Source organism: Nicotiana tabacum, chromosome 11, assembly GCF_000715075.1.
Source record: "Nicotiana tabacum cultivar K326 chromosome 11, ASM71507v2, whole genome shotgun sequence".
NCBI lineage: Eukaryota > Viridiplantae > Streptophyta > Magnoliopsida > Solanales > Solanaceae > Nicotiana > Nicotiana tabacum.
In genome coordinates, this window is record NC_134090.1 from 121,566,440 (window position 1) to 121,591,473 (window position 25,034).

A 25,034-nucleotide genomic window follows, 5' to 3' on the forward strand; every position below is an offset into this window, starting at 1 on the left:
TGCAATTATAATCCTAACATGTGAATGTGTCTAATTATGAAATAATTAAAGCTCAGTATAAATATAAAGTAATAAAATTATCATAAAACCATTTGGGATGCAATTAGTAATTATTTGGATAATAAAATGCTAGAATAAATTAATTAAAATCCTTTTAAAATTAAAAAAATTATGGAAAAATAGCTCATGCACTATTTTGAAAGTATATATGCATTTTGAAATATATGAGGGAAACATTGAGTATCAATAACTGCCCTTCTTTATCCGGGAATGATGAAAGAGTTGTCGTGTAAAGAAATGATGACCGATTTTGACCGAATGAGATGTTTTAAAAAACAGAGGCCCCACCTGGTCTCTGAGCTGCCTATATATCCCTAGTTTTATAGGAATCAGTCTATGTGTAGTTCTTAACCCAACGGTGAATGAAGCTGATGAATTATTAAAGGAATGGTAGTATGTTTTGGAAAGGTTCCTTTTTTGGGGAGGATAGTATCAAATGGGTTTATGAATATGAGTCTAAAGTGTAATGGATGTATCATAGGGCAGATATCTGAACGGTCGTGGAGTGAAGGCAAGCAATTGATGAGAATCGATTATGTTTGCAATAATATCAAGGTATGAGCAGAAACCGGAGCGAAAGTTGCTCCTGTTTGAAGAACAGTTACCTCTTGGATGTCCTGCAAAACATAAAACACGATGCATGATGCAAATTCCCTTTGGACCATGAAGGTTATCTTTGGACAAAGAGGATGATGTCCTTAGACCATGACGTCCCGGGCCATGAATCATGAGATAAGAGATTCATATGCCATGAAATGATGTTCTCGGGCCATAAAAATGGCGCCTCTGAACCATGACGCCTTTGAATAATGACGTGCAGTAATGAGATATCCTTAGACCATGACATGGTGTCTTCAGGCTATGAGGATGATGCTTTCGGACTATGACGCCTTTGGACAAGTCGGCTATACATCAGCCAATGAAATGCAAAGACATGATACCAAAGGTAATAACAAGGCAATGCTTAGCCTTGCGCAGAGTTTGGGGCAGAGCTTAGCCCCGAGAAAAGAAGATAATGCAAAGTTTAGCATAGAGCAACACTTATGCAGGGGAGACAAAGCTTAGTCTCATGAGAAGGCAATGTTTTTCCTTATGCAAATAGGGAGGTAGGGCTTAGCCTCATACAAGGATCGAGACAGATTTTAGTCTCACACAAAGAGAAGGCAATACTTAGCCTTATTCGAATATGGAGTCAAGTCTTAGCCTCATGCAAGGATCGAGACAACGCTTAGTTTCATGCAAAGAGAAGGCAATGCTTGGCCTTATGCAAATATAGAAGCAGGGCTTAGCCTCATGCAACATTTGAGAAAGAGCTTAGTCTCATGCAAAGAGAAAGAAATGCTTAGCCTTATGCAAATATGGAGGTAGGGCTTAGCCTCATGTACGGATCGAGACAGAGCTTTGTCTCATGCAAAGAGAAGGCAATGCTTAGCCTTATGCAAATAGGGAGGGAGGGCTTAGCCTCATGCAAGGATCGAGACAGAGCTTAGTCTCATGCAAAGAGAAGGCAATGCTTAGCCTTATGCAAATAGGGAGGCAGGGCTTATCCTCATGCAAGGATTGAGACAGAGCTTAGTCTCATGAAAAGAGAAGGCAATGCTTAGCCTTAAGTAAATATGGAGGAAAGGCTTAGCCTCCTGCCAGATTTGAGACAGGGCTTAGTCTCATGCAAAGAGAACGCAATGCTTGGCCTTATGCAAATATGGAGGTAGGGCTTAGCCTCATGCAAGATTTGAGATAGGGCTTAGTTTTATGCAGGGAGAAGGCAGTGCTTAGCCTTATGCAAGTAGGGATGCAAGGTTTGGCCTCATGCAAGATTGGAGACAGAGCTTGGTCTCATGCAAAGAGAAGGCAATTCTTAGCCTTATGCGAATATGGACGCAAGGCTTAGCCTCATGCAAGATTTGAGACAGAGCTTAGTCTCATGCAAAGAGAAGGAAATGCTTAGCCTTATACGAATATGAAGGCGGGGATTAGACTCATGCAAGATTTGATACAGGGCTTAGTCTCATGCAGGGAAAAGGTAGTGCTTAGCCTTATGCAAAAAGGGGGCAAGGCTTAGCCTCATGCAAGATTTGAGACAGGGCTTAGTCTCATGCAGGGAGAAGGCAGTGCTTAGCCTTATGCAATAGGGGGGCAAGTCTTAGCGTCATGCAAGCTTTGAGACAAAGCTTGGTCTCATGCAAAGAGAAAGCAATGCTTAGCCTTATGCAAATATGAAGGCATGGCTTAGCCTTATGCAAGATTTGAGACAGAGCTTAGTCTCATGTAGTGGAAAAATAGCAAGCATGAGAAGTATATTTCTTAGCTGGAGATATATTTGCGTCTGGTGGCTTGAGTGTTATAAGGGTAGTGATTTTGATATGTGTATACTTGTAAATACCCCTGTTATGTTTATTGTGCCTGAATCCAAAGAAAAGTCGTGAGTTTTGTAGGGGAGGTTGGTTCATGTCTTCGTCTGCTTGCTTTGCTTTGCTTTGCTTTGGGAGCCCTGTTCGAGTTGTCATAGGTAACACCTGGCTACCATAGATATAAAGTTTTCGAAAAATATGCACTTATTTAATGAAATAGAGTTATTTTAGAAACATAATGGTACATAATATCAAGTAAATGAACTAATGACTGTAACACTTTAGAGATATTTCGGCTTCCTTGCACTAGAATTTTGAGGGTCCTCTTCAAAAAATTTCCCTACTTCAATTCTTCGGTCATTTTGTGTGTGGCGATGTTTTGTTGGATCTGCTCCGGAATTTTGAGAATCCTTCTCAAAATTCTTCCCTAGTTACTTAACCGATTTCTGACTCTCTAGCATATGATGGCGTCGGCTGGACTTGCTCTGGAATTTTGAGGGTCCTTCTCAAAATTCTGCCCCAGTTTCTGGTCCTGAAGGAAATGAAGATTTTATTAAGATATGACCAAACCCACAAGGCTGCCTATGTATACTCTCTTAAATGGGAATCAGGTCAAGCGTAGTTCAGTTACATCAGATGAATGAGTGTAAACAATCTAAACATAGTATCTCTTGACTGAATCTGAATTGATGGGTTTTGGCCAAACTTCTACGTCCATTTCTGCAAATATGAGTGCTCCTCCTGTTAGTACCCGGTGCGAATTGTCTTGGTCTGACCCTATTGTTGAAAGCTCTAGACATCATGTTCTGATAAAGCTGACTGTGGCATACTGCATTCATTCTTTTTCCATCTATGAGGGCTAGTTGCTCATAGCGGCTCCTTATCCATTCTGCATCACTGAGTTCGGCTTCTTGTATGATCCTTAAAGAAGGAATTTCTACCTCAGCTGGAATGACAGCTTCAGTGCCATAAACTAGTATATAGGGAGTTGCTCCAATTGATGTGCGGACCGTAGTGTGGCATCCCAATAGGGCAAAGGGTAATTTCTCGTGCCATTATTTGTGATTTTCTACCATCTTCCTTAGTATCTTCTTGATGTTCTTGTTGGCAGCTTCCACAGCTCCATTCATTTGAGGCCTGTATGCTGTAGATATTTTGTGCTTGATTTTTAAGGTTTCACACATGGCTTTCATTATATCAGTGTTGAGATTGGTGGCATTATCTGTGATAATGGACTCGGGAACCCCGAATCGACAAACAATACGATCTTTGACAAAGTCTGCGACGACTTTCTTGGTTACAGCTTTGTAAGATGCGGCCTCTACCCATTTTGTGAAATAGTCGATAGCCACTAAAATGAATCAGTGCCCGTTAGAAGCGGTGGGCTCGATTGGACCAATGATGTCCATTCCCCAGGTAGTAAAAGGCCAAGGTGCACTTGTTGCGTTGAGCTCATTTGGTGGTACCTGTCACGCTACAAACTTGGGGAGGCGTGGCTGGCACCCGGTGCCAAGCTGGCCCTAGCGAACCACTCTGTAACTTATGATCATTCGATCAAAACTAGAACATGCATGGGCCGAGTTAGCTGGACTCATTCCTTTAGTAACTATCATGGGTCAACATGGACACAAATCGGAATGTATAATTGCAAATGGGCAAATGTTATATAAATGAACCATTGTTCATAAAACATGAATACATATGGGCCGTTAAGGCCTCTGACATACTATACATAATAAACCTGTATCTACAAAGCCTCTAAGATTACTTGACATAAAATAGGACAGGGTACCGACCTACCCATAAGTCTGTAGCAAAATCTAACACGATGAATCATGGACTCGGCTGCTTTCTGAATGATGTGGAGTCTTACCGATCCTTCGCTGAACCAAATCTCGTCAACTATAAGGGCTCATCAAACTGATTATCTATACCTGCAGGCATGAATGCAGCGTTCCCAACAAAAGGACGTCAGTACGAATAATGTACTGAGTATGTAAGGCATGTAAATAAGTATATAAAGGACATGGAAGAAACATGGAGTAAAGGACTCAACCTGTATATCTGGATAGATCTGTAAATTATGAAATATTTATAACGTCATGCATATACGTGTAAATATCATGTAATGCATAGGTCTATACATATATATCATCATCAAGCCTCTGAGGGCATCCCATCATATCATTTCAGCTATTGTGGGCAACATCATCATTGTATACCAGCTGATCAGTCAGGTGGTGGTGTGTATATAACGCCGTAACCTTTTTCCACAATATATATATACGCGTATATAATGTCGTTTAGTCATATTTCAGCCACTGTGGACAACATTATCATCATATACCAGCTGATCAGGTGGTGGTGCGTATATAATGTCGTAACCTTTTCCCATATCCCATATACATATATATACATATATACACGTATATAATGCCTTGTTAGTCATATTTGAGCCACTGTGGGCATCCTCATCATCATATACCAGATGATCAGGTGGTGGCGCGTATATAATGTCGTAACCTTTTCCCATATCCCATATACATATATACGCGTATATAACGACATCTGGTCATGTGTCAGTGTGCATGTATAAATGCATGGAATGCATATGAAATGCGTTGATAAAATCTCTCGGTACGTCATAAGACTATTATGCCTCTGATTAATACCATGAAGTAAACTTTTCCTCAACTTTCGTATTTTCTGAGACCCATGAACAGACGATAGAATAATAAGACATGGAAATTCAATAACATTGTACTTCTATGAATAGAGTCATTTATGGAATTTGTGCATTTGCTCATTTAATTTGTGTCGTATATAATGTACTTATTGATGGATAAAACATCCACATTTAATAGGAAAAAATCCATATAACTTTGGAAGATTGATACTGAAATTGAAGAAATCTTGACATGAGTTGATGGTAAAGTAACTCCTAATGAAGAGAAATTTCTTTCATTGATTTTTTTCCAACAACTCCTAATGGAGTTCATACTGGAAAATACCCCCCCTGAAAAAATATTAAAGTTGAAATTAACTAAAAACGAACCGTTACTTTATCTTTTTATATTCTAAATCGTTCTTCATCTGGCCATTCGTTTCCCATCTTCAAGAATTTCTAAGGAATATCTCCTCCTATATAACAATTATTATACATATATGCTACTCGGATTTTACAAAAAAATTTACAATTGTGAGTGTGCATTTCGATACACCCACTAATTCTCTATAACAATTGCGACATACTTATATAACTGCATATATTTACAACATTTCATTTATAGATGTCCACTGTAAGCAATATACATTCGTCCCTTCAAACTAGCTACATAATTATTTTTATTTTTATAGTCCATTTTTCACATATTTACCAAGTACATCTTTGTCACAATCACTTGAAGAAAACCAACCATGGTACTTAAGTAAAAGGAAAAGTGATCGCAGAATACTTAAGGAGTAGTGGGGGAGAAAAAAAACATACCTTGATATATGAAATTTCTATATGCATCAGGTAGTTTCAGTTAACACCAAATGATAGTAGTTCTGCTCAAAGTAGTTGTCACTAGGAGTTGCTATCAGTTCAAACTTCGAATGCAACATGCAATTTATCCCAATGAAGAAAATCAAAATTTAGCAATAGATCAATAAAGAACAATGTCTCTCACATGCTGGATGAGTCAAAATCACAACGAAAGACCACCTTGAGACCTTACCCTATGTCCATTGCATATTGCAGTGTAATTTGGGTTGAGCATGATATCATGTTGGATGAGTCATTCATGGAAATGAGGGGGTGCTGCCACGTGTGGAGGGTAGTCTTATCCAAACATTTAATTAATTATTTAGGTAATGATCCGTTATCCGATAATTAACCAATTACCCACGTAATTAAATATTATCCCAAATTACTTAAAATACTACTCACTTTTAATACACTTTATATATCATACTATAATATAATTTACTATCATGGTACATGTGGTACCATATAAAATCAATACATACACTATTATTTTAAAAAAAATCCACTCAAAATACCATATCAATATATATAACGGTATAAAGGTTGTTAAACTTACGGGGTGTAACATCCTTCCCTCCTTTAAAACATTTGTCCTCGAATTTTTGGAGACTTACAAAATTTTACTAGGGCCTCCTTTGCAAATTAAACTAAAACCCAAACTATATCTAAAGTCTCGACTATTCACAGCCTTTTGTACTTAAGTATCTCGTATCTTCTTCACCTTCACCTTACTTTCTTCTCAATATCTCATCGTATCTTCTGCCGCTTTCATAACATCCCTTCCACATAGGTAGAAATTATACCTTAAAGCTTTACTGTGATACCTACACCTTTGGTGCATACAAAATCTGGCAAAAGCTTTATGCTGACTTCTTACGACTTAGCTCTATGGCACGATCTGAAAACAAAAGAAAGGTAATATTTCCTAAATTTCCTATAGCCTCTCAATTATAAATGTGGCGCGCAACACACCCATAAGTGAGACTCTATTAGGAACGACTTTGTAGACTCCCTAGGACACGACCCGTTCTGATACTACTTTGTCACACCCCAAATCTGGAGGAGGCGTAGCTGGCACCCGGTGTCGAGCTGGCCCGAGCGAACCACTCTGTAACTCATGATCATTCGACCAAAACTAGAACATACATAGGTCGAGTTAGCCGGACTCATTCCTTTAGTAACTATCATGGGTCAACATGGCCACAAATCGGAATGTATAATTGTAAGTGGGCAGATGTTATATCAATGAACCATTGTTCATAAAACATAAATACATATGGGCCGTTAAGGCCTCTATCATACTGTACATAATAAACCTATATCTACAGTCTCAAAGATTATTTGACATAAAATGGGACATGGTACCGGCCTACCCATAAGTCTGTAGCAAAACTCTAACACGATGACTCATAGACTCGGCTACACTCCGAATGAGGTGGAGTCTTACCGATCATTCGCTGAACCAAATCTCGTCAACTATGAGGGCTCGTCAAACTGATTATCTATACCTGCAAGCATGAATGCAGCATTCTCAACAAAAGGACGTAAGTACGAATAATGTACTGAGTATGTAAGGCATGTAAATAAGTATATAAAGGACATGGAAGAAACATGGAGTAAAGGACTCAACCTGTATATCTGGATAGATATGTAAATTATGAAATATTTATAACGTCATGCATATGCGTGTAAACGTCATGTAATGCATAGGTCTGTACGTACATATAATCATCAAGCCTCTGAGGGTATCCCATCATATCATTTCAGCCATTGTGGGCAACATCATCATCGTATACCAGCTAATCAGGTGGTGGTGTATATATAACACCGAAACCTTTTTTCATATACCCATATACATATATACATATATACATATATATATATATATATATATATATACATATATACGCGTATATAACGCCATCTTGTCATAGTTTCAGCCACTGTGGGCAACGTCATCATCATATACCAGCTGATCTGGTGGTGGTGCGTATATAACGCTGTAACCTTTTCCCATATCCCATATACATATATAAGCGTAGATAACGTCATCTTAGTCATATTTTAGCCACTGTGGACAACATCATCATCATATACCAGTTGATTAGGTGGTGGCGCGTATATAACGCCGTAACCTTTTGCCATATCGCATATACATATATATACATATATACGTGTATAAACGTCATCTTAGTCATATTTCGGCCACTATGGAGAACATCATCATCATATACCAGCTGATCAGGTAGTGGTGCGTATATAACACCGTAACCTTTACCCATATCCCATATACATATATATACATATATATGCGTATATAACACCATCTGGTCATGGGTCAACGTGCATGTATAAATGCATGGAATGCATATGAACTACATTGATAAAATCTCTCAGTACATTATAAGACCATTATGCCTCTGATTAATACCATGAAGTAAACTTGGACTCAACTTACGTATTTTCTAAGACCCATGAACAGACGATAGAATAATAAGACATGAAAATTCAATAACATAGGCACCCTAATACTTCTATGAATAGAGTCATTTACGGAATTTGTGTATTTGCTCATTTCGTATGTGTCGTATATAATGTACTTATTGGATGGATAAAACATCCACATTTAATAGGAAAAAATCCATATAACTTTAGAAGATTGATACTGAAATTGAAGAAATCTTGACATGAGTTGATGGTAAAGTAACTCCTAATGGAGAGAAATTTTTTTCATTGATTTTTTTTTCCAACAACTCCTAATGGAGTTCATACAGAAAAATATTCCCCCCGAAACAAAGAAATTAACTAAAACGAACCGTTACACTATCTTTTTATATTCTAAATCGTTCTTCATCTGGCCATTCGTTTCCCACTTCAAGAATTTCTAAGGAATATCTCCACCTATATAACAATTATTATACATATATACTACTCAGATTTTACAAAAAAATTTACAATTGTGAGTGCGCATTTCAATACACCCACTAATTCTCTATAACAATTGCGACATACTTATATAACTACATATATTTACAACATTTCATTTATAGATGTCCACTGTAAGCAATATACATCCGTCCCTTCAAACTAGCTACATAATTATTTTAATTTTTATAGGCCATTTTGCACATATTTACCAAGTACATCTTTGTCACAATCAGTTGAAGAAAACCAACCATGGTACTTAAGTAAAAGGAAAAATGATCGCAGAATACTTAAGCAACAATGGAGGATAAAAAAAACATACCTTGATATATGAAATTTCTATATGCTTCAAGTAGTTTCAGTAAACACCAAATGATAGTAGTTCTGCTAAAAGTAGTTGTCACTAGGAGTTGCTATCAGTTCAAACTTCGAATGCAACATGCAATTTAACGTAGTGAAGAAAATCAAAATTTAGCAATAGGTAAATAAAGCACAATGTCTCTCACATGTTGGATGAGTCAAAATCACAACGAAAGACCACCTTGAGACCTTACCCTATGTCCATTTCATATTGCAGTGTAATTTGGGTTGAGCATGGTATCATGTTGGATGAGTCATTCATGGAAATGAGGGGGTGCTGCCACGTGTAGAGGGTAGTATTGTCCAAATATTTAATTAATTATTTAGGTAAAGATCCATTATCCGATAATTAACCAATTACCCATGTAATTAAATATTATCCCAAATTACTTAAAATACTACTCACTTTTAATACACTTTATATATCATACTATAATATAATTTACTATCATGGTGCATGTGGTACCATATAAAATCAATACATACACTATTATTTTAAAAAAATTTCACTCAAAATACCATATCAATATATACAACGGTATCAAGGTTGTTATGCTCTCGGGGTATAACATTACCCTTATCATGTATGCATGTACCTGGTATTGGTGGCATTTCTGAACGTACCTGATGCAATCCGTTTTCGTGGACATCCAGAAATATCCAGCTCTGAGTATCTTTTTGGCTAGAACAAAACTGTTCATATGTGGTCCGCAAGTTCCGGCATGTATCTCCTCAAGTAATCTGGAAGCTTCTTTTGCGTCGACACACCTTAGCAATCCCAAATCAGGAGTTTTTCAATACAGGGTCCCTCCGCTTTGGAAGAAATGATTAGACAGCCTTTGCAGGGTGCGTTTCTGAGTATGGTTTGCCTGTTCTGGATACTCTCCTTTCACCAAATATTCTTTGATGTCGTGGAACCATGGTTTTCTATCCGTTTCTTCTTCAACATGAGCATAGTAAGCCGGTCGATTATGGATCCTCACCGAGATGGGATCGATGAAATTCTTATCTGGACGTTATATCATTGATGAGAAGGTGGCCAGTGTGTCTGCGAACTCATTCTGGACTCTTGGGACATGTTTGAATTCTATCTTTGTGAACCTCTTCACTAATTCTTGCACATGATACAAGTATGTTAGTATATTGTTGTTTTTCGTAGCCCATTCTCTTTGAATCTGATGTACCAGAAGATCCGAATCACCAATTACCAGTAACTCATGTATATTCATATCGATGGCCAGATTGAGCCCCATAATGCAAGCCTCATATTCTGCCATATTGTTGGTGCACGAAAACCTAAGCTTTGTCGATACCGCGTAATATTGACATGTTTCTGATACCAAAACTTCTCCAATGCCCACTCCTTTGAAGTTTACATCCCCATCAAAAAACATTCTCCAATCGTTATAGTCTTTAGCAATGTCCTCTCCTACGAATGATACCTCTTCATCAGGAAAAGACGTTTTTAACGTTTCGTACTCTCATCCTATAGGATTTTCAGTAAGATGGTCTGCCAATGCTTGTCTTTTGACCGCCTTCTGAGTTACATAGATGATAGAAAACTCACTTAACAATATCTTCCACTTGGCTAATTTTTCGGTTGGCATGGGCTTCTGAAAGATGTACTTAGAGGTTCCATCTTAGATATGAGGTATGTGGTAGAGGCACAGAAGTAATGCCTAAATTTCTGAGTTGTCCAGGTCAAAGCATAGCAAGTGCATTCCGACAGAGAGTATTGTGTTTCATAAGGTGTTAACATCTTACTCAAGTAGTATATGGCTTGCTCCTTTCTTCCTGTCTCGTCATGTTGTCCCAAAACACATCCGAAAGCTCCATCTAATACCGATAGATAGAGTAGCAAAGGTCTCCCAGGTTCTGGCAGGACTAGGACTGGCGTTGTAGACAAGTATTCCTTGATTTTGTCAAAAGCCTTCTGACAATCCTCGGTCCAACTGGTTTCAGCATCTTTCCTAAACATTTTGAAGATGGGTTCACATATTATCGTGGACTGTGATATGAAGCGACTGATGTAATTGAGACGTCCTAGGAAGCTAATCACGTCCTTTTTGCTCTTTGGTGGTGGTAATTCTTGGATAGCCTTAACTTTGGACGGGTCCAACTCAATTTCTCGGTGACTGACAATGAATCCCAATAGTTTTCCTGCGGGAACCTAGAATGCACATTTTGCGGGGTTCAATTTTAGATTGTACCTCCTTAGCATGTCAAAGAACTTTCTGAAGTCTCCTTTGTGATCTGGGGCCCTCTTGGATTTGATGATGATGCCGTCAACATACACCTCTATTTCCTTGTGTATTATATCATGGAATATGGTTGTCATGGCTCTCATGTAAGTAGCCTCAGCATTCTTTAGACCGAATGGCATCATCTTGTAGCAGTACACTCCCCAAGGTGTAATGAAAGTTGTTTTCTCTGCGTCTTCTTCATCCATTCAGATCTGGTGATAACCCGCGAAACAATCTACAAAGGATTGGAGTTCATGCTTGGTGCAATTGTCCATCAGGATGTGTATATTTGGTAGTGGGAAATCGTCCTTGGGACTTGCTTTGTTTAAGTCCCGATAGTCAACACACACCCTGACTTTCCATTTTTCTTCGGAACTGGTACAATGTTGGCTAACCAGGTTGGGTACTCAACTACTCTGAGGACTTTGGCTTTGATTTGCTTAGTGACTTCTTCCTTGATTTTCAGACTCATATCTGGTTTAAACTTTCTTAGTTTCTGCTTTACCGGCAGACACATTGGATTGGTAGGCAACTTATGAGCCACTATGGATGTGCTCAGACCGGTCATGTCATCATATGACCATAGTAAGATATCCTCATATTTCTTCAGGAAAAAAATGTACTCTTCCTTCTCTGACGGCTATAAGTGAATGCTTATGCGAGCCTCTTTGATGGTTTCAGAATCTCCCAAATTGATTGCTTCGGTTTCATCTAGGTTGAACTTAGGTTTGTTCTCAAAGTTCTCAACTTTTCGGACAACTTCCTCAAGTATTTCATCTACTACTTCTGAGTCACTATCCTTATATTGCAGTGTCTCATTATATGTCACAGTCATCGATTCATAAGGAAAAGTAATAATAACGCTCCAAAAAATGTCCGGTCTAGTTTCAATGACAGGTTGTTTGGTAGCAGCCTCCTTGCTTGATCCTCCCAAATTTTCAGGTGTATAGATCCTTCCAGTTCTGGTCATTCCTTGTGCGGCACCAGATTCTTCAATCTTTGCTTTTCCTTTTCGCCTAGCTTCGGCAACGTATTCCCATGGTATGGCATTGGACTTGAAAGGAGGCGTAGTTGCTACTGTCACTTTGAAAGGCGTGGCCACTTCTACCTCAAATGGAACAGGTGTGGCTACAGGTGGTGTTACTTCTACCTTAAATGGAACTAATGTGGATACCTCAACCTCAACTGCGGGCTATACCTGGACCACAATAGGATTAAGCGTGACTGCGGGCTTCTTAGGATCGTCTCCCTCTTTGATAAGTCCAATTGATCCCTTGGGATTCCATTCTTCATTAGTTTCTATGACATTGATCCATTCGCCCCTATGATCTGGAAGAGGATTGTTGCAGATGTTGGGTGCAGCTTCCTTTGCCTGTATGACCTTGCTATCAATCAATGTCTTAATCATATTTTTCAATGTCTAGAACTCATCAATGGTGTGCCCCTTCATACCAAAATAATATGCATAGGTTTTATTCGTGTTGACCCATTGAGATGAATTCTACATTGCCACGGCAGGAATAGGGGTGACATAACTAGCAGCCTTTAATCTTTCGTACAGCTGGTCGATAGGTTCAGCAATGGCTGTGTATTGTCTGGGTGGTTTACTATCAAAATTAGGTCGGTGTTTCTGGTAATTTGGACGAGTTTGAGGTGAATGCTAGTAGGCTAGCTAGGTGTTATAAGTGTGATAGGTGGTGGCGGGTTGAGAGTATCTGGAAGGTGAGGGTTAGTATGTAGGTGGAGGTGTTTGGTATGTGAGTGGAGATTTTGGGCTTTGGCCACCATTACTGCCCCTACTTTTTCCTTCTTTGATATGCCACCTGATTGCAATGCTTTGTTCGTGGCCTGTAGTGCCTCAAAATTTGTCACCATCTTGCTTTTAATGCCCTCTTCAATCCTCTCTACGGGTTTGATGATATCGGAGAAATTATGATTCTCAATAAACATTAGCCTTTCATAATATTGTGGGTCTTGTGCCCAGACAAAGAACTTGTTCATCGATTCCTCGTCTAACCTCCACCAAGTAGCATACTCGCGGAAAGTCTCAGCTGGCTTCTTCTTTAGGTTTTGGATATAGAAGACATCTGGTGTATTCTCCGTATTGAACCTGAACCGGTCCATAAAGTCTGATGTCATGCTCACCGAATTGGCCTATTTCTTAGGATTTTGGCTTATGTACCAGGACAAGGCATCTCCGGTAAGACTTCTCATGAAGAGCTTCATTCGCATCCTTTCATCTTTTCCAACCCCCATGAGCTTGTCACAATAAGTTCTCAAATGAACCTTGGGATCACCCGTTCCATCAAACATTTCGAACTTGGGAGGTTTGTAACCCTCCGGCAGTTCCACATCTGGTTGTATGCATAAATCCTCGTAGTTCAGACCGTTTATCCTATTACCTCCTTCTACACCCTGAACTCAACTTGTCAACTTCTTGAGTTCTTCGGCCATATTCTTGATGAGCAGGTCCTTCTCAGTGAATTCTGGTGTATAGGAGATTGGTTGAGTAGAGTGAGGTATGGTTTCCACGTATATGGGGTTGTTTTGATAGGTGCTAGGGATTTAGGTGTAGTGGTGGTCGTTGGTCGAGTTTTGAGGATCGGGAATAGGTTGTGGTGTTTTCTGACGAGTGTGATATGTAGTGGTTTGAGGGTACTAGATTGGTTGATGGGGGTGTTGTGGAGGAGTTGGTATTGGTAGAGGAATGGGATTTTGAGGTGGTGTGGCGTATTGATGGGGTGCGGGAGGATTTCGTGGATGTTGGTTTGGCGTATTTTGAGGAGGTGCCGGGTTTTGAACATTTTGTTGGCTAACATCTGGGACGTTCACAGTGAGGGAGAGGTTTTCCATGTTGCGGACCTGCTCAAGTTCTCCTTGTAACTCCAGTATTTTCTGCTCTAATCGCAAGACCAAATCATTCTGGCTGGAGTACTCTGATCGTCTGAAGTTTCAATATTCTTAGCATTTTCTTTTCGTATACCACTCAAGTCATCCATCATAGCTTTTCCTCTGCTTTCCGGATTACTCGGAGGAGGAGGAGGTGGAGGGCCTTTAGATCTAGTATGATATGCTGATGATGCCAGTATGTGCCAACCAACCTTAGGGGATGGGAATAATAAAAATAAAGAAAAACAAAAGGTAAACAAGTCAGTAAGGATTCTAAAAGTGTTTGCAGTATTTAAACACATATTGCGGGAATGTAAATTTGCGTCCTAATTTGGGAGCCTCGTTGTTCCCCAGGTAGGCCTGGCTACAAATAGATTTGGAGAATTTCAATGCCAATAATTGCCTCATTTCATTAATCTAAAAATATACGAATCTAAAACGACACTAAATAAGATAAGTCAGTAATGGCACTTCGCCTTATTACATTTGAAAAAGAAAATAAACCTAATCTACTTGGTCCTAGAAGGACCTTCTCCAGGCTGGATGTTTTTGGCTTCGTCGATTAGATTCCCTAGTTCGCGTAGGTTCAATAGTAGGTATGCCCTTGCTAAATGTCCTCCTTCACTTCCTTCAGTGTTCTGGCAAACGGTGACTCTCTTCCTCATTTTTCCCTCCAATTCCATCAGACTCTACTCCAGATATTCCAACCTTTCGCTTGATTTAACAACCATCTCCCTCCATTCATTAATTAGTTCCATATCGGCCTTGTGTCGCTCCATGTGCTCGTCCTCGGACTCATGAACTCTTTTGCACAGTTTGTTGTACTTCACTTGTGCCTCGGCAACTTCATCTATGACTTTATTTCTTAGACCAACCCTTGGTTCGAATATTCCTGTTATTTTATCCTATAACCATGATGGATAAAAGTACACATGACCAGCATGATATTGATCTGCCTCGATGGTATCCTTTTCCACGATAACTTTCAAATGCCACATTTGCCTTACACTTGTATGGGACATCATCATCCTGAAAATCTGCCTTGTAGTGACTCATTTTATCAACTCGCGGTATGACCTGCTTCCTGTCTGCCTGTCTCACAACCCTGATGGAAGCATAAGGGTATATGCCCCTCAATCCGATCAGTACCAAGTATGGAACATCCTTAGATATGATGATGAACTCATCGGTAGGGAACCATTCGAACATCCACTGAACCTAATCCTCGGTCAAATTGTTGAAACACTACGCCCATCCTATAGCATTTTTGGGATGAGCAAACCTGTCTGGGATATAAGTTATTCTCTTAGGATGATGGAAAGCTATGTGGTCATTCCATGGCCTTCACGAAAGCTCTTGATGGTATTGACCTTTTTGGAGATGCTCTAACAACCAAACTTGTAACAGCAAATAACAACCTTCGAAGTATTTGTACCCCTTCTCACAGCGCTCTAAGGCCCGATATATGTCTTCTATGATCAAAGGGACAATGGTATATGTTTGACCCTCGATCCCATCTATCAAGGTTTTGGCTACCATGGCCAGTCTGGTGTGGATTTTGTCGCCCTGGATCGAGAACACTAACATACCCAAGAAACAGACGATGAACACTAAAACCCTACGGTGAATCCAACCCAAAGAAGTGATGTAGAATTCGTGATCGAAAATACGATAAGATCTGTTGTGACTGTATCGTTCATTGAGGAAGTCGAAAGGTATGTAGGAATTCTTCAGGCACTCCAAGCCATCATTCTTCTTTAATCCCATCATCTTTAGAAGTGATTTTTCGGCACCAATAAACCAGGACTATCCTAAGGTAGCCTAGCGAATCCCCCTATTTCTTCTAAGAGAGGGGTAATTTCTATGTCTCCAAAGCAAAACACGGCTCTTTCTTTGTACCAGAACATTGTGGCAGCTTCGATTAACATGTTATTCGGTTGGAGGTCCAATAAAGAAGGCAAATTTCCCAAGACTTGCTTCATATTTTTATCACTTGATGGAAGATCCTCCCACCAATCTAGCAACAATGGTGGTATTTTACGGACCATGCCGAACCTGGGGGCTCCGTGCCTTATTTTCTGCAATACAAATATGGTTAGGCCCTTGCCCCCTCCAAATCAGACTATTTATACAACAATAATTAGCATTTTGGCACTTATTTCTCCAAAATTAATGCACACAATCGTGGTTGCGTCCGTTGAGATTATGGAAAACCCGATGGACTTTTGGACGAGGCTTGTCTTAAAGGGTTATTATATGGACAACATAATAACCTGCTAGGTTTTACCATGATGCATGTACAATTAATCAGAGTAAGGTTTATAGAGAAGTCTAGACTGGTATACTCAAGTTAACAACTTGAAGGGGAAGGGCACGGAACCATTGACTGCACCGCTGATTGACTAGTTTTACTGCAAATACGCCTTTTCGAATTTAAATGGTGATATATAGGAAGGACGCAAACACTCATCAAGTATTGCTATAGGATTATTTACACACGAGCGGAATATGATGTTGAGCATGATTTATGCAACAATAAATAGCATGTTGTCATGTATTTGCACATTAAAAATGATAAATGCAGTATTTAATAATTGAAATACGTTTAAGAAAGAAAACAAGGAGACAAGTCAGTTCTGTAATAAAGGAAATTGTAAATGCTTGAAAAATAGGCAATTAAATCAAAATAAGGGGGAAAGGGAAAGGGTGCACATGTATTAGCAGAATAAAGAATGCTTAAGACTAATTCACAAAAACAAGTTTGTTACGTAAAGAGCCTAAAAATATTCCCAGCAGAGTCTCCATGTTGTCGTACTCCCTTTTTCCTCACGGAGTCCGGGTTTCGACATTTCGGGACAACTCCTCTCCTTTTGGGAATTGGGTATGAGATTTGAAAAGTCGACACCTAACGGATTAAGGTGCGTTAGGGTACCTAGAGCAAATAACTCATGAACTAGTTTACATTACTAGAGATTGGGTAATGGCTCGAAATTACCTTGAGGAGAAAGTGTTAGGCACCCCTCGAGGTCCACAACGGTGGGTCCCGGTCAAAATCAATTTAAGCGAATTAGTCTTTTAAGGAAATAAAGCAGTTTAAACAAATCGATATTACTTTTAAAACAAGGAGTAAAGGGGTCCTAGGTTTTTTAGCCTATAGGATCACTTTTGCGCAATACTTGGTAATCGTCCCCAAGTTGGGGTGCTACACATAGCATTAGGGAACAGATCATCATTTCCTTTACTACCCAATTACCCTCCCTTTTTCAATTATTACCTAAGCGTTCTAATAACATCCAGTGCGTACCTTATGCATGTACTACCACTCGCCTCTTACCTCTGGACCTGGAGGTGTTTAGGGCCTCTATTTAAGGTGATTCTAAACACACATATGTTGTTTAAAAGGAGAAAACTAAGCGACAAACAAAAGTCAAGTAGGACTGTCACATAAGGAGCAATTAAGTGGGCTCATATTAACCTCCACAAGTAGACAAACAAATGCACGCTATTCAAACAAATGATGTTAGGATCCTATACAGGATATCTAATGGACATAAACATAATGTACAATAGTTTATTAAGCGAGCAGACGAGTACCCATCAGTTGCCTACTGATTTTCGTTAATACTCTGAATCCTAGCATACGTCAAATAAGCAATCATAGTTTTTAGACTCAAAATTTAATTAGCTTATAAGCTTGCCTAAGTGATAGTCGGGCAGAACCCTATAGACATGGCATCTAAGCTGTAAATTGACTACTAATTTTTAATAGGCAGATTTTATCTTAAATCCTATAGGCATGCTTTCTAAATGCATAAATTGATTCCTTTATTTCCTATTGGCATGATTTCTGAATGCAGAAACTGATTTTAAAACCCTATAGGCATGGTATCTACAATTGGAAACCTATATGCATGATTTCTAAGTACAAAAACTGATTTTTGAAATCCTATAGGTATTGTATCTATAATTATAAACCTATAGGCATGATATCTATTAATCACATGTGGGGGAGAATTTTTCAAGCACAACGCCAGGAAAATTTTGTTAATCAAACAGACAGAAATCTATGGACATGGTCATTAGTGCATGTTGAGTTGAAAATACATGTAGATCCTATAAGCATGATTTCTAATGTGCAGAATTAAACATAAAGTCCGATAAGCATGGTTTCTAATAGAATCAAACAATCATTAAAATCCTACATCCAGGATCACAGTACAATATCCATATAGTGCAATCAACATAGCTAAGTCCTATAGACAGGATTTCTACCCAATTTCAATAGGAGATATGAGAATAGACCCACAACTTTTACTAATAAACCCATATCTGTTTATTACAGAGATTATTACATGCCAATATGAATAAATTACACAATAAGAATCATTATACTACAGGGAGCCTTAGCAGGCCCAATATAAATCTGAGAGCCAAGTCTTCAGCACAACAGTCTTGAAACAGTAGCAGGGATCCATTCATAGAACATTAAACCAAACTTTCAGTGTGTCAAAGTTCCTAAAGTGCCTTAAAGACCCCGGGCAGTGCTCACCCTAAAGCCATGTGTTCAACACAGAATTCATAAAAGATTGGAAAACCAGCCCCAATGTGTCAGAGTTCAAAGGAGTCTGAGGGACCCTAGGTAGTGCTCACACTGGGGGTGGTAGAAACCTGAAGGACTAAGAGTAGCAACTTGAAAACCAGTACATAGAAGGTAAGGGGCACAATTTTTAGAAACAACTTAGTTTTAGAAGCAAATATATTCAGGCTACAAGGTTTGCAAATAGAGTTGTACAAACAGAGTCCATACTCAGCACATGATTCAGGAAGATTGGTATTTGTTTAGACTGGATATCAGTTATTACAAAAGGCAAGGACACTTGAATTAACAAACAGAGTTAGCCACATTACATGTTTGCAGTATCATGTTCAGAACAGGGAATATACAACTGATTTAGATAGTGTTTCACATAACTTAGTTTATTAACTATCACTAGGTGGAATCATATAGACATATATTGAATATAAAGCATGCATGAGTTTGAAATAATTAGCCAAACAAACATATAGCACAGGATAGCAAGAACTAAAACTCGCTAGTCTAGAAAGAAGTAAACAGAAATCAAGGGCCAGACATGCTAAGGTAAGCCCACCACAAATAGAACAAAGCAAATTAATAGGATTTGAGGCATACTAGTCAGGGAGAATGCAAGCAAGAAACACATGGCAAACAAGCATGGAACAACAATAACTTAGGCATAACATGTGAGAATAAGATGACCATGAATCATGTATCAAATAGGAACATGTTGAGGTCTATAATAGTCTAACTACATAGCATATAGAATAGAACATGGTAACAAGAATTGTGGCATACTAGTTAAGAGAGCTGTTAACAGGAAACAAAAGGGCAAACAGAATCATATTGAAGTCTAACTACATAGCATATGGAAGAAAAAATGATAACAGAAATGGAAGCATACCAGTTAAGAGAGTAGTAAACAGGAAGGTGAAGATGAATGAAATCCAAGGGTCTAGCCTTGGCTTTCAGCCGGCTAGACAGTGCAATAAATCAAAGAACTGTAAGTGTGTAAGTGTGTATGAATGTGTGCTTGTGAGTATAGATGCCTGAATCTGAACGTGTGTGTTCGTGTGTTTTTTAAAAAAAAATCAGAATGGTGAGGTTATATAGCATTCAGCAGAGTAAAACAAATAAGGTAAATAAAATTAAGAGTTCACAAATAAGGTATACAAAACAAATAAGGTAAATGAAATTAAGAGTTCACAAATAAGGTATACAAATCATTCAATCAATTAATTAAGGCTAAACTCAATCAATTAACATGATAGGATCCGGAAAGACCCCTTAAATTAGGGAAAATCTCATAAGAAATCAATTAGCGGACAGAAGTGAGGTTTAAAAAGGTAGGAAATAAGTCAAAGACCATTTGTAGGTTGGTCAGAACAAATCAAACCAAGAAATCAGGCTAGTAGCATAATTAAGGAAGGCAGTACCAATTATAAGTCACAAATAGGAAACAATAAATAAAAATCTCAAAAAGATACCTGTTGATACCTAATTTTTTCCTATATATTTAAATATGCACAAATACCTTCAAAATAGCATATATATGCATATATAATCATGCACAAGGTTTTTAATATTTTCCCCGTAATTTTAAGGGTTTAAATTGATTTATTTTCTCCCCTTTTATCCATAAAAATCCCAATAATTATTTCCAATATTATTATTTTTAAAATTCTTTTATTTAATTTCTATATTTATGCCAAAATTTGGCTAATGTAATTTTTATGTATTTTTTACAATTACATTTGGTATTTTTAAAGCTAAATTGAATATAATTGCAATGTTAGCCATTTTTATATATAATTAACTTTATATGCATAAAATTGGATCCTGTATTTTTAAATTGTTAATTATATATTTTAAATCATTTTGGTACCTTAATTTATTTTCCAGATATTACCTACTAGTTTTTATCAATTAAATAGGGGAAAATTGGCTATTTAAATAACAGTCAAATTTGGCTTTCAATTATAGCCAAAATTGGACCCCTTTCCAGCCCAATTTCACACCCAAATCACCGACACATACCCTATTAATCCATACCCAAGCCCGGAACCCACCTACCCATTTTAATCCTGACCGTTGATCTCCCAAATCAACGGTCCAAATAATTTCTTTCCTTTTTAATTTTCAAACGACCCCTAACCCTAAGTCACTTTTCCAAAGGCGCCGCCTTCAGATGCTCTCTCATCTCCACTCTTCTTTCAAACCTAACCCTAGGCTCCTCCACTCACCTTCTTCTCCGGTCATCTCCAACGACATCTCTCAAACCCCAAGCCTCCAATGGTCACTCTCATCACCTTGCTCATCATCTCTAAGGCATTCAAGGGTCATGGGCCATGTCGATTCGGACCTAGGGTTTCTTATTCTGTTGTTCGAGGCTTATCTGGTGCGATTTTGGGCAAAATCACACCATGTATGATACAATTTACGAAGTTACAACATGTTCTTTCGATTTTTACCTAGGTTCCTTTTGAAACCCTAACTCTCTTTTGGATCTCTCAGATCTGTGTTATTTTTATGCTTTAAACCTGTTTCCTTCTATGATTTGCTTATTTTTTTAGCTTTCTTCTGAAATATCCTCTAGTTTAAACCGTTCTTACTTTCTTTGAAAATTAGGGTTTTCTCGGAATTCTTTCTATACCTGGTTCAACCAATTTCTTCATGATTAAACCTTTTTAACTTGTTTATTTTGACCAATTTTATGTTCATACTGCTTTTTAACTCGACTCTATTAAAGGCCCTATTTTTTAAAGATTTTTCTTTACTTGATCTGTGTGTCAGCATGATTCTCTTTACTTGTGTTAAAGATTTTTCTTTACTTGTTTCAGCATGATTTCCTTTACTTGCTTATGTGTGTTAGCATGATTTTCTCCACTTTTTGTTCCATGTGTTGGCATGATTTTCTTTGCCATGGCTCTGCGTGTTAGCCTGATCTTCTTTGGTCTTGTTAATCTCTCATGGTCACCATGCTTCAAATATGCTCTGTTGAATCTCCAGCCTACTTACATCACCTCTATATGACTGTGTTTGATCATTCTCTTATTTCTTTCTGCCTTTATAATTGACCTTGTTTTGTTTGCTACTTCTATTCATTCGTCTCTATTTAGATGTTGAAACACGCAGAATCATGACACCTCATGATTGATTATGATTTTTCTTAACTATTGACAATTGAAAGATTTTCCTTCAAGACCCTAGAATTCTACTCGTCTGTTTGAATTCACTGATTTTATTACCTTATTTACTATGATACTTAGTTTTACATAGTCTTTTCTTATTTGGGTCTTTCTAAATTTGGTCCTAATCGACTATTTTATGCCTAATGGACTCTGGCTCCTTTCCTTGTTTAATTATGCATTGATTCCTCCTTTCCCCTTATGTGGTACTGAATCTTTTCGTTTGACCTTGATTCCCCTAACTCAAGGAAGTACTTCCTTGATTCTCTAAGTGATTGATTCTGAGTTCTTAAATTAGTATGCTACTATATTTTTTTACCTTATTCCACTACCTACTTTCAACTATAAATACCCTAAGTCTTTCACAAACAAGATAGACTTGGCTTCAAAAAAATCCCTCTCTTATTTAAAATCTTTGTGTTATTCTATTACCATTAGCCGACTGCAAGCCAAGGATAATCATTTGTGCTCTTTGGTTCTTTCATTTCTGCTTACTTCTATCTTCACTAGTATGTCCTAGTTTAATTTACAGCCACAACAACAACATGTTTCTTTTATTTCTAGCCTGTTTTTACTTATGGTTTTATTGTGGAGTTTGTAGTTAAACATGCTAGTATGACACCCCTCCCCTTAAGCTCATGTATTCCCTTGTGTGATTCAAGCATGTCTGGACAATTATTTTCCTTTATCTACTGTGCACTTACCATTTTGTGAGCCCCAAATCCATATTTCCCTCTAAATATTTATGTTCCTCACGACTGGTTTGTTATTATGCCAGTGTCAAGATATCTCTAAGCATGTCCATACCAGTCCTAATACTCCTGCTGGGGTCAGGTGTCTGCAGGCAATGTCTATGTATCCCCAAACCCTTTAACCATTCTGTGATTACTGAATACATTTAGATTCTGTGAACTTGATGTGTGTGGTCTTATCCTGAAGTATTTTAACTCTCTTTACTACTCTAACCTCTTTCAAACAACCTCTATTGCTTTACTAATTGCTTTCAAAACAGACCTTTAAGTCCAGTCTTTAATAAACTTCTTTCAAACATGTGTCCTGCACTTTCAGTCTACTTTTAGTTAATAAGTTCTGCTCTCTTTAGTATGTGTACTGCCTTGGGATCCTCTTGTGAACCCTTGGAACTCTGGCATACTGAGGCTGGCTTTCCACACTGCACTGGTTCAATGCTTGGCTACTATGTCTAGGTGTAAGCATTGCCCGGGGTCCTTGAGACCCTTAGGGAACTTTGATGCACCTAGACCCTGATTTGTCTATGGAAATGAGGTTTGAAAGACCATTGGAGACTTTGGGAAACTTGGTCCTTATTGCAGGCTCACTATAGAATAGCTTCTTAGTTTTTTTATTTCATTTATGTAATTCATTTGTTGGCCTGTAATATTTTGTAAACAGATATTCGGGGTAATTTAGTAAAAGGGGTGGGTAGATGTATACGTTGTGGGGTAATATGGGTAGAAATCCTGCTCTTAGGATTTTACTTTCAAATCTGCCTACTTTACTCAATAGAAAACATGTTCATAGGGTGTGACTCTTGTTGAATCTGATTTCATTTTGCATAATAGACATCATGTCTATAGGTTTTCACTTTTAATGTCATTTGCATCAGATATAAACCATGTTCATAAATTATGCATTTGTCATATTAGAAACCATGTTTCCAGGTTCCAAGCCATCATGTTTTAAATCAATTCAAGTATAGATACTATGCCTAGAGGACATAATTTCGATTCAATAAGTTACTGCAAATTGCCTAAAACCAGTGACACACCTAGATACCATGCCTATAGGGACTTCTACTCGCAATTATCTTTGATAATCTAATTAGCCTAATGAGTCGATTTTATCTCACCTAGTTTACTTATTAAAACTGGCTTTGTCAAGCGATAACTCTCTAAAACGGGTCCGTTCATAATTGCTTTAATCCCGTTAGATATTTGGCCTATAGGTACTGAAAGGTTCTATTTCGAAAACTTGCTTGTTTCTGCATTAACATAGACACAGTTCTGCATATAGGAAAGCCTTAGGGCATTTTTAAAACTTGCGTTTCTCTGAAGTTGTTTTAGTCACTCGACGTCTCTGAATTCTAATAAGCTTTTAAAGAGGAAGTCCTAGGAAGCTAATAATGTTATGACTTATGTATCTGAAAGTGGTTTATTTCTGCATAATCACTTAGAAATCCCGCTTTAGGACTTTGATTATATCACGACTCCAAACCGGACTCAGTCGTGATGGCTCCTCTCGTGAAAACAAGGCCAGTCGACACAATCCCCAAATCCATTTCAATAATTTTAATAGATCAAACTAAGCCTTTTTAATTAATTAGATATTGATAATGTAAATTTAAATAAACAGTGCGAAAATATATGCAGCCCGACATCGGGGTGTCACAAGTCACGAGCATCTACTAAGGTCTAAAATACAACAGGAATTTTAGAAATACTAAATACAATCTAATGACATCAAGAGGGAGTAAAGCAGTGATGCGGACGTCGGGTAGCTACCTCGCTAAACTCCAATGACTCTGCCTTTGCTAACACAATACCTGATACCGGGTGCAGAAATAACTGAATCTGCACACAAGGTGCAAGGAGTAAAGTGAGTACTCCAACTCAGTGAGTATTAATCATAAATAAAGACTGAGCGATAAAAAATCAAGAAAAGTGCATCAACATGCTGTATAGAAGCAGTACAAAACCAGAAAGAAAGCAATGAAGTTGTGAAATCTCTTTAAGCATCGTAGCTCAGTTTAAAACTTCTTTAGAAATATCTTTTTAATAGTTAAGCAATTAAATACAAAGCAACTAAAATAGATAAGCACAGAAAATCCGCCCCTCGAGCATAAACACCAACAGAAACAGCCCCTCGGGCATAAAAACCAACAGAAACAGCCCCTCG